The sequence below is a fragment of the Trachypithecus francoisi genome, unplaced genomic scaffold, assembly GCF_009764315.1.
Source record: "Trachypithecus francoisi isolate TF-2019V2 unplaced genomic scaffold, Tfra_2.0 Lachesis_group20, whole genome shotgun sequence".
In the NCBI taxonomy this organism is placed as follows: domain Eukaryota; kingdom Metazoa; phylum Chordata; class Mammalia; order Primates; family Cercopithecidae; genus Trachypithecus; species Trachypithecus francoisi.
The window spans coordinates 55344794-55359417 of NW_022681466.1; the positions used below are offsets into that span (position 1 = coordinate 55344794).

At 40.6% G+C, this 14624-nt stretch overlaps 1 protein-coding gene across 3 annotated transcripts in view; it reads left to right on the forward strand.

Moving 5' to 3' along the window:
* TAOK1 (TAO kinase 1) overlaps positions 1 to 14624 on the forward strand; it is a 178849-nt gene that overhangs the window by 78853 nt on the left and 85372 nt on the right. The window lies entirely within an intron of this gene.

Below are 14624 nucleotides of genomic sequence, written 5' to 3' on the forward strand. Positions count from 1 at the left end.
CATTTCCAAATGGAGATGGTTTTACTTCTTTCTTTGCAACTTGAATGCCTTTCATTTTTCCTGTCTTAATACCCCAGGCTAGAACTTTCAGTACAGTGTTGAACAGCCATGGTGAAAGTGAGCATGTTGTCTTGTTCCTGATGTTAGTGAGAAAGTCTTTTTAGCCTTTTACTATTGAGTATGGTGTTAGTACTGGGTTTTTAATAAATAGCCCTTTATCATGTTGAAGAAGTTCCTGTTATTCCTATTTTTTTGAGTGTTTTTATCATGAAAGTGTTGGATTCTGTCAAATGCCTTTTCTGCATCAAGCTGGGTTTTGTGTGTTTTTTTTTTCCTTCATGTTATTAATGTGATATATCAAATTGATTAATTTTGTTAGGTTAAATCATGCTTACATGTCTGGGATAAATCAAACTTCATCACGGTTTGTAATTCTTTTAATATGTTCTAGGTTTCCGTTTGCTAGTATGGTGTTGGGAATTTTTCATTCCACATTTGTAAGAGATGCTGGTCTGTAGTTTTCTTGTGATGTCTTTATCTAGTGTTGGCATCAGGGTAATATGGCTTCATAGGGTGAGTTAGGAAGTGTTCCCCTCTTTTCTATTTTTTGTTAGAGTTTTTTTTTTTTTTTTTTTTTTTTGAGACGGAGTCTCGCTCTATCGCCCAGGCTGGAGTGCAGTGGCCGGATCTCAGCTCACTGCAAGCTCCGCCTCCGGGTTTAAGCCATTCTCCTGCCTCAGCCTCCCGAGTAGCCTACGGCGCCCGCCACCTCGCCCAGCTAGTTTTTTGTATTTTTTAGTAGAGACGAGGTTTCACCGTGTTAGCCAGGAGGGTCTCGATCTCCTGACCTCGTGATCTGCCCGTCTCGGCCTCCCAAAGTGCTGGGATTACAGGCTTGAGCCACCACGCCCGGCCTAGAGTTTTTTAAAGATTGGTATTAGTCTTCTTTAAATGTTTGGTAGGGCTGGGTGTGGCGGCTCATGCCTGTAATCCCAGCACTTTGGGAGGCCTAGGCAGGCAGATCACCTGAGGTCAGGAGTTCAAGAACAGCCTGGCCAACATGTCGAAACCCCATATCTACTAAAAATACAAAAATAAGCTGAGTGTGGTGGCGCATGCCTGTAGTCCCAGCTGCTTGGGGGACTGAGGTATGTGAATCGCTTGAACCCGTCCGTGAGGTGGATGGAGGTTGCAGTGAGCCAAGATCATGCCACTGCACTCCAGCCTGGGGGATAGAGCGAGACTCTGTCTCAAAAAAAAAAAAAAAGGAATATTTGGTAGAATTTACTAGGGAAGTCATTTGGTTCTGAACTTTTCTTTCTTGGGACGTTTTTGATTACAGATTCAATCTCTTGTGATAGGTCTGTTGAGATTTTCTATTTTCTTGGGTTAGTTTAGTTTGTAAGTTTCTAGGAATTTGTCTGTTACAGGCTGAGCATCCCAAATCTGAAAATTCAATGCTCATTCGAGCATTTCAGATTTTGGATTTTCATACTGGAGATACCCAGCCAGTAAGTATAATGCAAATATTCCAAAATATGAAAAAATGTGTTGGCCGGGCGCGGTGGCTCAAGCCTGTAATCCCAGCACTTTGGGAGGCCGAGACGGGCGGATCATGAGGTCAGGAGATCGAGACCATCCTGGCTAACACAGTGAAACCCCGTCTCTACTAAAAATACAAAAACTAGCTGGGCGAGGTGGCGGGCGCCTGTAGTCCCAGCTACTCGGGAGGCTGAGGCAGGAGAATGGCGTAAACCCGGGAGGCGGAGCTTGCAGTGAGCTGAGATCTGGCCACTGCACTCCAGTCCGGGTGACAGAGCGAGACTCCGCCTCAAAAAAAAAAAAAAAAAAAAAAAAGAAAAAATGTGAAATCTGAAACACTTCCGGTCCCAAGCATTTTGCGTAAGGTATACTCAACCTGTAATGTTCTCATATAGTTCTATTTCTATAACGTTCCCCCATTCTTTTCTTCTCTCTTTTTTTTCTTTTTGTTTTATTTTATTTATTTATTTTTGAGACAGAGTCTCACTCTGTCGCCTGGGCTGCAGTGCAGTGGCATGATCTTGGCTCACTGCAACCTCTGCCTCCCGGGTTCAAGCAACTCTCCCACCTCAGCCTCCCAAGTAGCTGGGAATATACAAGTGCATGCCACCACACCTGGCTAATTTTTGTATTTTTTGGTTGAGGTGGGGTTTCACCATGTCGACCAGGTTGGTCTTGAACTCCTGACCTCAAGTGATCTGCCCACCTCAGCCTCCCAAAGTGCTGGGATTACAGGTGTGAGCCACTGCACCTGACCCCACATTCTTTTCTGATTTACTTACTTGCATCTTCTCTTTAATTCTATTTGGAGATTTTCAGTAAAAGACTCTTAGTAAAAATTTACCATGTTCATGTAAAGGTAACATATCAACTTTAAAAACAAAAGCATTGGGCCGGGCGCAGTGGCTCACGCCTGTAATCCCAGCACTTTGGGAAGCCGAGGCAGGCGAATTACGAGGTCAGGAGATTGAGACCATCCTGGCTAACACGGTGAAACCCTGTCTCTACTAAAAATACAAAAAATTAGCCGGGCGCGGTGGTGGGCGCCTGTAGTACCAGCTACTCCGGAGGCTGAGGCAAGAGAAGTGCGTGAACCTTGGAGGCTGAGCTTGCAGTGAGCTGAGATCACGCCACTGCACTCCAGTCTGGGCGACAGATCAAGACTCCACCTCAGAAAAAAAAAAAAAAAAAAAAAAGCATTAAAGGAAAGAAACCATTAATTGTAATTATTTTCCCTTCAGGTAACCACTGATAATATTTTATTTTATTTCTTCTTTTTTTACTTTTTTTTTTTCCTTTTTGAGGTGGAGTCTGTCTCTGGCGCCTAGGCTGGAGTGCAGTGGCGTGATCTCAGCTCACTGCAACTTCTGCCTCCCAGGTTCAAGTGATCCTCGTGCCTCAGCCCCCCAAGTAGCTGGGATTACATGTGTGTGCCACCATGCCTGGCTGATTTTTTGTATTTTTAGTGGAGACGGGGTTTCATCATGTTGCCCAGACTGGTCTTGAACTTCTGACCTCAGGTGATCCAGCCGCCTTGGCCTCCCAAAGTGCTGGGATTACAGGCATGAGCCACCACGCCTGGCCTCACTTTAAATCTTTTCAGCTTTTAACATAATATGTATATATCTCCTGTCATCCCAGTTTGACCAGGACGCTCCCAGTTTTATCAGTGAAAGTCTTATGTCCTAGAAACACCTTAGTCCAGGGCAACCTGAGATGTTTGGTCACCCTATATATATCTATAACACATAATGTTTAATGTGTATTCTGTCATTCACTATGTATTTTCTAAAACAGAAGCAAACAATATTGTTATGTATTTTGCTGTATTGCCCATTTTTTTCTATTTAATCATATATGTATTTGATATATACCATAATTTGCTTTTGGTCATTCGATATGATTAGATATTTAGGTCATTCCTCCCACTGCCCTTTTTTTTTTTTAAGATAGAGTCTCACTCAGTCACCCAGGCTAGAGTGCAGTGGCGTGATCTCGGCTCACTGCAAGCTCCACCTTCAGGGTTCACGCCATTCTCCTGCCTCAGCCTCCCAAGTAGCTGGGACTACAGGTGCCTGCACCACGCCTGGCTAATTTTTTGTATTTTTTTTAGTAGATACAGGGTTTCACTGTGTTAACGAGGATGATCTCGATCTCCTGACTTTGTGATCTGCCCGCCTCGGTCTCCCAAAGTGCTGGGATTGCAGGCATGAGCCACCGTGCTGGACCAGGTCATTCCTCCCCCTTTTTTTGCTATTAAAAATAATGCTGTGATGAACATCACTATATTTCCCCCTTATGGACATTTTTGCCACTTTGGAGGGAAAAGGAAGAAAAGGAGAGTAAGGCAGTGTGAATAACCTAGAAAATAATGAAAAAGGATATTACACAGGAGAGGACTAAAGGGAGCTTTGAACTGTCAGTTATTAAGAGTTACAACACAGTAAGTAAAGCCATATGGTGTTAATGCCCAAATAGGCAAAGAGAAGAGTGAAACAGAAAAGTGAAACCAGAAACAGTAATAGTACAATATATTAATTTAAAGAGCCTTTTTTTGGGAAAATATTCTATTGTGTTTGTCCATTGGGTAGTTTCTTATGCAGGTACACACATACACACACGCACACACGCACAGAGAACAATTTCTTTATTTACTTACAGGAATTAGCTCACTTGAAATGTGGAGACCCAGGGAGGAGTAGTACTATTTGAGTCCAAAAACCATCTGCTGCCAGAATTTCCTCTCCCTCAGGGGGAGGTCAGTTGGTTTCTTAAGGCTTTCAATTGATTGGATGAGGTCCATCCACATTATGGAGGGCAGTCTGCTTTACTTAGAACTTACCGATTTGTTATTTATTTATTTATTGTTAGACAGAGTCTCACTCTGTTGCCCAGGCTGGAGTACAGTGGTGCAATCTTGGCTTACTGCAGCCTCCACCTCCTGGGTTCAAGCGATTCTCATACCTCAGCTTCCCAAGTAGCTGGTAGCTGGGATTATAGGCGTGTACCACCATGACCAGCTAATTTTTTTTTTTTTTTGAAACAAAGTGTGGCTCTGTAACCCAGGCTAGAGTGCAATGGCGCAATCTTGGCTCACTGCAACCTCCACATCCTGGGTTCAAGTGATTCTCCTGCCTCAGCCTCCCGAGTAGCTAGGATTACAGGTGCACGCCACCATGCCTGGCTAATTTTTGTATTTTTAGTAGAGACAGGGTTTCACCATGTTGACCAGGCTGGTCTGGAACTCTTGACCTCAAGTGATCTGCCTGCCTCGGCCTCCCAAATTCCTGGGATTACAGGCGTGTGCACCTGGCCTGAGTTTACTGATTTAAATGCTATCCAAACAATGCCTTCACAGGAACATATAAATAGTATTTGACTAAAGATCTGGATAATATGGACCAGCCCAGTTGGCAGATAAAATTAACCATAACAAAGAGCCGGGCACGGTGGCTCACACCTGTAATCCCAGCACTTCAGGAGATTGAGGCAGGCGGATCACGAGATCAGGAGATCAAGACCATCCTGGCTAACACAGTGAAACTCCGTCTCTACTAAAAATACAAAAAATAAAATAAAAATTAGCCAGATGTGGTGGCGGGTGCCTGTTGTCCCAGCTACTCAGGAGGCTGAGGCAAGAGAACGGCGTGAACCTGGGAGGTGGAGCTTGCAGTGAGCCAAAACTGCGCCACTGTATTCCAGCCTGGGCGACAGAGTGAGACTCCGTATCAAAAAAAAAAAAAAAAAAAAAAAAAATTAACCATAACACTGTTGTATGATTACTCCACAGTTTGTTTCTCCATTCTTCTGTTGGCAGAAAGCTCTACTGTTTACAGTTTTTGGCTATTATGAATAAAGTTGCTGTGAACAATTCATGTACAGTTATTTTTTATGGATGTTTTCATTTCAATAAATATCAAGGTTGGGGTTGTTGAGTCATTGGGCAAGTTTATGTTAGTTTTATAATCAATTCCCAGATGTTTTCATCAAGAGGTAGAAATTTTACACTCCCATCAGCAGTGTATGAGAATCCGGTTTGCTCTTTATCGTCTCCAGCATTTGGTATTGACAGTCATTTTAATTTGCATTCTGATGGGTGTGTAGTAGTATTTCAATATGGTTTTGTTTTGTTTTGTATTGTTTTTGTTTTGAGACGAAGTCTCGCTCTCTTACCCAGGCTGGAGTGCAATGGCACGATCTTGTCACACTGCAACCTCTGCCTCTGGGTTCAAGCATTACTCCTTTCTCAGCCTCCCCAGTAGCTGGGATTACAGACATGCGCCACCACAGCTGATTAGTTTTTTGTATTTTTATTTTTTGCTTATTTATTTTACTTTTTTGTGAGACAAGAGTCTCACTCTGTTGCCCAGGCTGGAATGCAGTATTGCGATCTCGCCCTACTGCAGCCTCCGCCTCCTGGGTTCAAGCAATTCTCCTGCCTCAGCCTACCAAGTAGCTAGGATTTTAGGCATTTGCTACCACGCCCAGGTAATTTTATTTTATTTTTATTTTTTACTTTTTTTGTATTTTTAGTAGAGACGGGGTTTCACCATGTTGACCAGGCTGGTCTTGAACTCCTGACCTCAAGAGATCCACCCGCCTTGGCCTCCCAAAGTGCTGAGATTACAGGTGTGAGCCACTGTGCCCAGCCTAATTTTTGTATTTTTAGTAAAGACGGGGTTTCACTATGTTGGCCAGTTATTTAAGGAGAATTTGTAGATTCTTGAGCTTCTGCTTTTCAGCTTCCTCTTCTGAGATTGTGCTTTTGTTAGCTTCTAACTCTGGCTTCTGTCTCCTCAGCCTGGCTTTCTTCTTGGACTGTTTCCTTTCACAAGTTCAGAGATGAAGCTGGGGTAAATTTGGAGTTCATTTTGCATACTGTTGGTTTTTCAAGGATTGTAGTCTCTAAAGTTATGCCTGCATTTGTTGCTCTTTGGTAATTTTATATAATTGTTTTATATATATTGCCTGCTTTGTCGGCTCACTGCAAACACTGCCTGCTGGTTTCAAGTGATTCTCCTACCTCAGCCGAGTAGCTGAGATTACAGGTGCCTGCCCTATGCCCGGCCCTTTTTTTTATTTTGAGTAGAGATGGGATTTCACCATGTTGGCCAGGCTGGTCTCGAACTCCTGACCTCAAGTGATCCACCTGCCTCGCAGTTACAGGCATGAGCCACCACACCTGGCCTCATTCTTTTTTTATGGCTGAATAGTACTTTGTATGTATGTACCGTATTTTCTTTAACCATTTGTCTGTTGATGGACACTTAAATTGTTTCCAGCCTTGCCTGTCATGAATAGCGCTGCAATAAACATGAGAGTGCAGATACCTCTTTGATAATACTGATTTCCTTTATGTTGGGCACATACCTAATAGTTGGATTGCTGGATGATATGGTAGCTCTATTTCTAGTGTTTTGAAGAACCTCCATCCAAACTCTTTTTCATAGTGGTTGTGCTAATTTACCTTCCCGACAGTGTATGAGGGTTCCCTTTTCTCCACATCCTCACTAGTCATATTATTTGTACTTACTTGGGCTTTTCATATATCCTTCTGTAAAGATATGGTGTTTTGGAGCAGTTGGTCTTTCGTTGTTATATTGAAAAGTTTTGAATTTCGGCGGGTTTTTCTCAGACCTCTTTAGGCCTGCCTATATGATCTACAAAGTGGGGAAAGTAATGTTTCTTGCCCTTTTCCTTTCATTAAAGAGACTAAGTCCCATCTTGGCAAAATATCAATGATTTAACTTTTTCAGAATAAAACTATAAAATTGCATTATCCCAATTCTAGAAGTTTGTCAGTAGTCTTTTTTTTTTTTTTTTTTTTTTCTGAGATGGAGTCTTTCTCTGTCACCCAGGCTAGAGTGCAGTGGTGCAATCTCAGTTCACTGTAACCTCCGCCTCCCAGGTTCAAGCAATTCTTCTGGCTCAGGCTCCTGAGTAGCTAGGATTACAGGCATGTGCTAACACACCTAGGTAATTTTTGTATTTTTAGTAGAGACGGGGTTTCACCATGTTGGCCAGGCTGGTCTTGAACTCCTGACCTCACTATCCACCCGCCTCAGCCTCCCAAAGTGCTGGGATTACAGGCGTGAGCCACTGTGCCCGGCCTGTCAGTAGTCTTTTTTTGACAAGTATGACTGAAGTTGGTATGTCTAGGATCAAGAATATAGTGGAAATTAAAGATGCAATGGGAAAAAAGAAAGATAATCAAGGGCTCTTGAAATACCTACTACATTACTCTAAGAAATATGGGCTTTATTCTGAAGTCTTCAGGGAGCCACTGAAGTACAACAGAAATATTTTATTTCCATTTGTGAAATAAAATTTACTCTTGTATTAATGTAGAGGAAAGGTTGGCATGTATCAGATCGAAGCAGAGAGACTGATTAGGATGCTTATGTAATAATTTAGGAAAGAAATGCGGAGAGCTTAGTTAATAGCAGTGAGAGTGGAGAGGTGAGTAAACAGTTGCGAGTTAAAGTTTAAATCGGTAGAATGAAGAGCATTTATATTCTGATAAGATAAGGGGTGCATGTGGTAGTGTCTCACTCCTAGAGTAGAATTATTAAAGAGAGTGAGAGGAAGTGATTCTCTGTTATTTGCACTTCCTTATGTGATAATTGCTAAGATTCTTCTACCCAAGCTGGATTATTTCAGAGAGCTGTAGTTGAAGGTCTCATAGTCTCAGAAATAAGATTCTAACAGGACAACAAAAACAAATTGTTCTAAGTCAGATATCTGGACCTGGTTTAGGAGAGACTTGGAAATTAGGCATAATGTGTCATCCTGGATTAGAAAAAAAATTCCTGTAAAGAGCATTACTCAGACGTTGGTGAAATTTGAGTGCGTACTATGTATGCATCTGGATAATGGTATTATATCAGTGCTGACTTTTCTAAATATGGTAATTGTACTTTGGTTATTCATGAGAATGTTCTTGTTCTTAGGAGATACATGAAGTGTTTTAGGAGTAAGGATCAGAATATCTACTCTCTAATGGCTCTTTAATTGTAAAATAATAATAATGGTAACAATATATATGTTTAGATAGAAAATTTCAGAGGAAATGTGGCAAAATGTTAACCAAGAATTTTTCTATAGACAGGGTGAACAAACTACAGCCCTGATACCAAATCCAACCTGTGATGTGTTTTTGTTCAGCTCCTAAACTAAGAACAGTTTTAACATTAAAAAAAAAGAAGAATGTGCAACATAGATTGTATGTGGCCCACAAAACCTGAGATTTCTACTACTTGCCCTTTGGAGAAAAACTTTGCTCACTTCTGATCTAGAAGAAGCCATAACAAGGGTTCACTGTGCTGTGCCAGCTTTGTCATATGTTTGACAGATTTGTGTAATTAAATGTAGAGAGGGAATTTTTTTTTTTTTAATGCTGATTTAGGAGGCCAGAAAACTCTCCAGTTCAGGTTAGGACCATCCCAGAAACAACTGAATGAAAGCACAGAGGAGTCAAGGTTAACTAACTCAAAGCAGGTGTTTTCTGTTATGCTTCTCGATGTGTGGGAAACATGAGCATGTAGATGAGGAACGTTTGAATGTAGTCCAGAATTGAATCTTTTTGCTGTAATTCTATTTCTGGGTCACTAATCTTCGTATTTTGTGGTATCAGAGAAACCCATGCACACACTTTTCTGTTGTTACATTTCCTCTCATCTCCACTCCATGACAGGATGAAATGTGCAGTGTTTGTTTATAGACTATCTAAAGGAAGGACCCTCTGGTCAAATTTTTTTAGGTGGCTTAAAATAGCTCTTTAACACACTTCTAAATTTTAATTAATTGGCAGTTAGGGATCACTTCAAATTAAAAAATACTCAAATTGAGTCAGTCAGCATGGCTGTTTCATCAGGCAAGCTAGTTAAGGACTGGTATCATAGTTGAGTATTTGAAACTAAACCAGAGAGTCAGATGTCCAAAAGGATCACTGTCTCTAGATTACCAGGAAGATAAACATAATCTTTTAGTTTCCAATACCTTAAATAGAACCAATGTGATATCAGTAGATGGGTCACACAATAAGAAATATAAAAGCCAAAGAGAACACTGGCTTGGGAACTAGGTAGCTTGCTAACAAATATAGTAGACAATGTATGGTCCCAGTGAAATCATTTATTTACTTTCTAACAAAGTGGGTTTTTGTTCCTTTATTGAAATAGGATGTAATATTTACCTGTTGTTTCCTAGTGTAAGATTTTACTAATCTGTTTTCTCTTAGCAGGTTTGCAAGTTTTATATTTTCAGTGATTACAGTAAATTGTTTGGTGTTGTTCACATTAGTCTCATAAGACCATTTATATATAATTAATTGATACAGTGATTTCAGGTCATTCTTACGAATTTATTAAAATAGATCCCAAATGAATCTTCACAGACAATTTCCTAGTTTGAAACAAAATTATTTATTGTATGTATTTTCTTTTCCCCACTCTCTCTGACTCTTTCTGTTGCCGTTTTTTTCTCAACAGTATCTAGTTTGTCTTTAGGACTACAACTTATTTTGTTTTTGCTCTTTTTCTCTGCGGAGGTGAGAATAGGTGATGTGTAGTATTGTGTTCTTCTTTAGTTACTTACGGTTCATTTGGTTCTGTTCTACACAGTGTTTTATTATGTAAACAAACACTTTTGCAAGCTTTCCTACTGTTACCTTACTCTCTACTAGAAGAACATCCCATCTTTTTTACAAGTTCATTTGTTAATATTCTATCATGGTTACTTTAGTTACTTACGGTTCATTTGGTTCTGTTCTACACAGTGTTTTATTATGTAAACAAACACTTTTGCAAGCTTTCCTACTGTTACCTTACTCTCTACTAGAAGAACATCCCATCTTTTTTACAAGTTCATTTGTTAATATTCTATCATGTCAAGTACAATATAGAAAGTATTTACCCCTTTCCATATTCTTTATGCTATTCTTGTCATATGTATTGTATCTACATATATTATAAACATATAATACAATGCCATAATTTTTGTTTTAGATAATTTTTTGCTTTCTAAATGCAAAAGAATGAAATTGGATTGCTACCTCATACTATATATAAAAATTAACCCAGGCCAGGCATGATGGCTCATGCCTGTAATCCCAGCACTTTGGGAGGCCAAGGTGGGCAGATCACCCAAGGTTAGGAGTTTGAGACCAGTCTGGCCAACATGAGGAAACCCTGTCTTTACTAAAAATAAAAAAAATTAGCCGGGCATGGAGGCATGTGCTTGTAATCCCAGCTACTCGGGGGGGCTGAGGCAAGAGAATCACTTGAACTTGGGAGGCAGAGGTTGCAGTGAGCCGAGATCATGCCACCGCACTCCAGCCTGGGTGTCAGAGCAAGCCTCCATCTCAAAAAAAAAAAAAATTAAAATAGATAAGAGACATAAATTTAACAGTTAAAACTATAATACTCTTAGAAGAAAATGTAGGGATAAATCTGCATAACATTTGTTTTGGCAAAGCCTTCTTAGATGGGACACTAAAAGTATGAACAACAACAACAGGATAAATTGGACTTCATCAAGATTAAAAACTTTTCTGCTTCAAAACAGTGAAAAGACAACAGGAGAAAATATTTGCAAATGATATATCTGACAAAGGACTTGGGTCTTGAATATATGAAGAACTCTTACAAGTCAATCATAAAAAGACACTCAATTTTAAAAATAGGCAAAGGACCTTGAGTCAAGATTTCTCCAAAGAAAATATACAGATGGCCAAGAAGCACATGAAAAGATCCTCAACCTCATTAGTCATGAATTTTGATATTATGCTAAATGAAAGAAGTCAATTACAAAAGACCACATATATGATTACATTTATATGAAATGTCTAGAATGGCCAAATCTCTAGGGACAGAAAGTAAATTATTGCTTAGGTCTGGGAGGTAGGTAAGGAGACAGGAGACTGATAGCTAAAGAATTTATGGGCTGGATGCGGTGGCTCACGCCTGTAATCCCAGCACTTTGGGAGGCCGAGGCTGGCAGATCACGCGGTAAGGATATCGAGACCATCCTGGCTAACACAGTGAAACCCTGTCTCCACTAAAAAAAAAAAAAATACAAAAAATTAGCTGGGCATGGTGGCATGCACCTGTAGTCCCAGCGCATCAGGAGGCTGAGACAGGAGAATTGCTTGAACCCAAGATGGGGAGGTTGCAGTGACCTGAGATAGTGCTACTGCACTCCAGCCTGGGTGACAGAGCAAGACTGTCTCAAAAAAAAAAAAAAGTTTATGGAGATTGGGCATGGTTGTTCACACCTGTAATCCTAGCAGTTTGGGAGGCCAAGGCAGGAGGATCGCTTGAGCCCAGGAGTTCAAGACCAGTCTGGGCAACATGGCAAAACCTTGTCTCTACCAAAAACTATAAAAATTAGCCAGGTGCAGTGGCACATACCTGTAGTCCCAGCTACTCAGGAGGCTGAGGTAAGAGGATCGCTTGAACCCACAAGATTGAGGCTGTGGTGAGCTATGATCGCACCACTGCACTCCAGCCTGGGTAACAGAGCAGGACCGTATCCCAAAATTAATAATAATAATAATAATAATAATAAAGAGTTTATGGGTTTTTCTCTTTTTTCTTATTTTAAATGAAGAAAAAGATTTTTGTTGTAAAATATATATAAAATGTAAAATTTGTCTTTAACTGTTTTAGGATTTCTTTATGAGGAGATAAAAAAATGTTCTGCAGGCCAGGCACAGTGGCTGACGCCTGTAATCCCAGCACTTTGGGAGGCCGAGGCGGGTGGATCACAAGGTCAGGAGATCGAGACCATCCTGGCTAACATGGTGAAACCCCGTCTGTACTAAAAAAAAAAAACAAAAAATTAGCCAGGCATGGTGCAGACGCCTGTAGACCCAGCTGCTTGAGGGGCTGAGACAGGAGAATGGTGTGAACCCAGGAGGTAGAGCTTGCAGTGAGCCGAGATCACGCCTCTGCACTCCAGCCTGGGCAACTGAGCGAGACTGCATCTCAAAAAAAAAAAAAAAGTTCTGCAATTGACCTTTCTAATGGTTGCACGTATCTGTGAACGTGCTAAAGACCATTGAATCGTGTATATTAAAATGGGTAAATTGTATGGTATATGAATTATTTCTCAATAAAGCTGTTATATGACCTTTTAGTCCTATTAATCACAATCAGGGGCCTCACAGATAGGTGAGTAGAGAACATTTTGGAAAAAGAAATTCATACCTGACGAGACTTACGTGGATAGATCTACTTCATTCTTTACACTGAGTGGTACAGGTTTCCATTAACCAATCCACCGGCAGTTGAAATTAAAATGCCCTTAGTTCTTCACTGTACCCACGTAACAGAACACAGATAATAAGCTCTGTCTTTTTTTTTTTTTTTTTTTTCTTTTGAGATGGAGTCTCCCTCTCTTGCTCAGGCTGGAGTGCAGTAGTGCAATCTCAGTTCACTGCAACCTCCACCTTCTGGGTTCAAGTGATTCTTGTGCCTCAGCCTCCCGAGTAGCTGAAACGACAGACATGTGCCACCATGCCCAGCTAATTTTTGTGTTTTTAGTAGAGACGGGGTTTTACCAAGTTGGCCAGGCTGGTCTCAAACTCCTGACCTCAAGTGATCCACCCATCTCGGGCTCCCAAAGTGCTGGGATTATAGGCTTGAGTCACCACGCCTGGTCTTATTTAAATTTTTTTTTTTTTTTTTTTTGAGATGGACTTTCGCTCTGTCGCTGGGCTGAATTGCAGTGACTGGAGTGCAATGGCACGATCTCGGCTCACTGCAACTTCTGCCTTCTGTGTTCAAGCGATTCTCCTGCCTCAGCCTCCTGAGTGGGATTACAGACGCACGCCACCTCACCCGGCTAAGTTTTGTATTTTTAGTAGAGACGGGGTTTCACCATGTTGGTCAGTCTGTTCTCAACTCCTGACCTCGTGATCCGCGCGTCTCGGCCTCCCAGAGTGCTGGGATTACAGGCATGAGTCACCGCTCCCGGCCCTTATTTAATTTTTTAAAGCAACCTTTATTGAGGTATAATTTTACAGGTGCTATCCTTTTTTTAAAAAAAAGTTTTTTGAAGTTTAATTTATACACCATAAGTCTACCAGTTTTAAGTGTACATTTCAATTATTTTTGGTAGATACAAGTTTTGTAGCCATCACTACATTCCACTTTTAGAACATTTTGTCTTTGGGAATTCATTAGAGCCTGAATTGAAAACGAGTTCTTGCACAGATGGTTTGAGATGGTTTCTAACCCTTTTACTAAACTCATTTTAAATATTTCACAGCTATTGCCTTGTACCTTCTTAATATTATAATTTTTTTGCATAGAGTGAGAGTTTGGCTCTTTTTTAAGAGTTAACTGTCATGTTTCTGTGCCTTTTTTTTTTTCTTCAGAATTTCCACAACAGTATTAAATAATCATCATGGCAGCACTTTAAGGAGTCTGGTCTTGATCCTGATTAGCAGTTGTTTTCAATAGACATGATATGTTGAGAAATTACCTTGCTAATTTTGTTTTTCTAAGAGTTTGGCCTTCTCTGCAATGGAATACATTTAGCATTAGGCCTATCTCACATTTTCAGCTTTTATTGAGAGTTTATATATATTTTTCCCCTTGACTTTTAAAAGATACGGTGAATTATGAAATGTTTTTCTAGTTTCAAAATCTTCTGCATTCCTGTGATAGTAATTTGTTTTGTTTTGTTTTGTTTTTTTGAGACAGTTGCTGTCTAGGCTGGAGTACAGTGGCACAATCACGGCTCACTGCAGTCTCCACCTGCCAGTTTCAAGTGATTCTCTTGTCTCAGCTTCCCGAGTAGCTGGGATTACAGGTGTGCACCACCACACCTGGCTGATTTTTATATTTTTAGTAGAGATGGGTTTCCACCATGGGTTTTTACCAGGCTGATCTCAAACTCCTGACCTGAGGTGATCCGCCCACTTCACCCTCCCAAAGTGCTGGGATTACAGGTGTGAGCCAGCACGCCCAGCCTGTAATAGTATATTTTATCCAAAGGAAAAATCTTTTAATGCCCTGTAAAATTTGGTTTGCTAATTTTAGAGTTTTCCCATCTATATTTGCAAATGAAATTGGTAC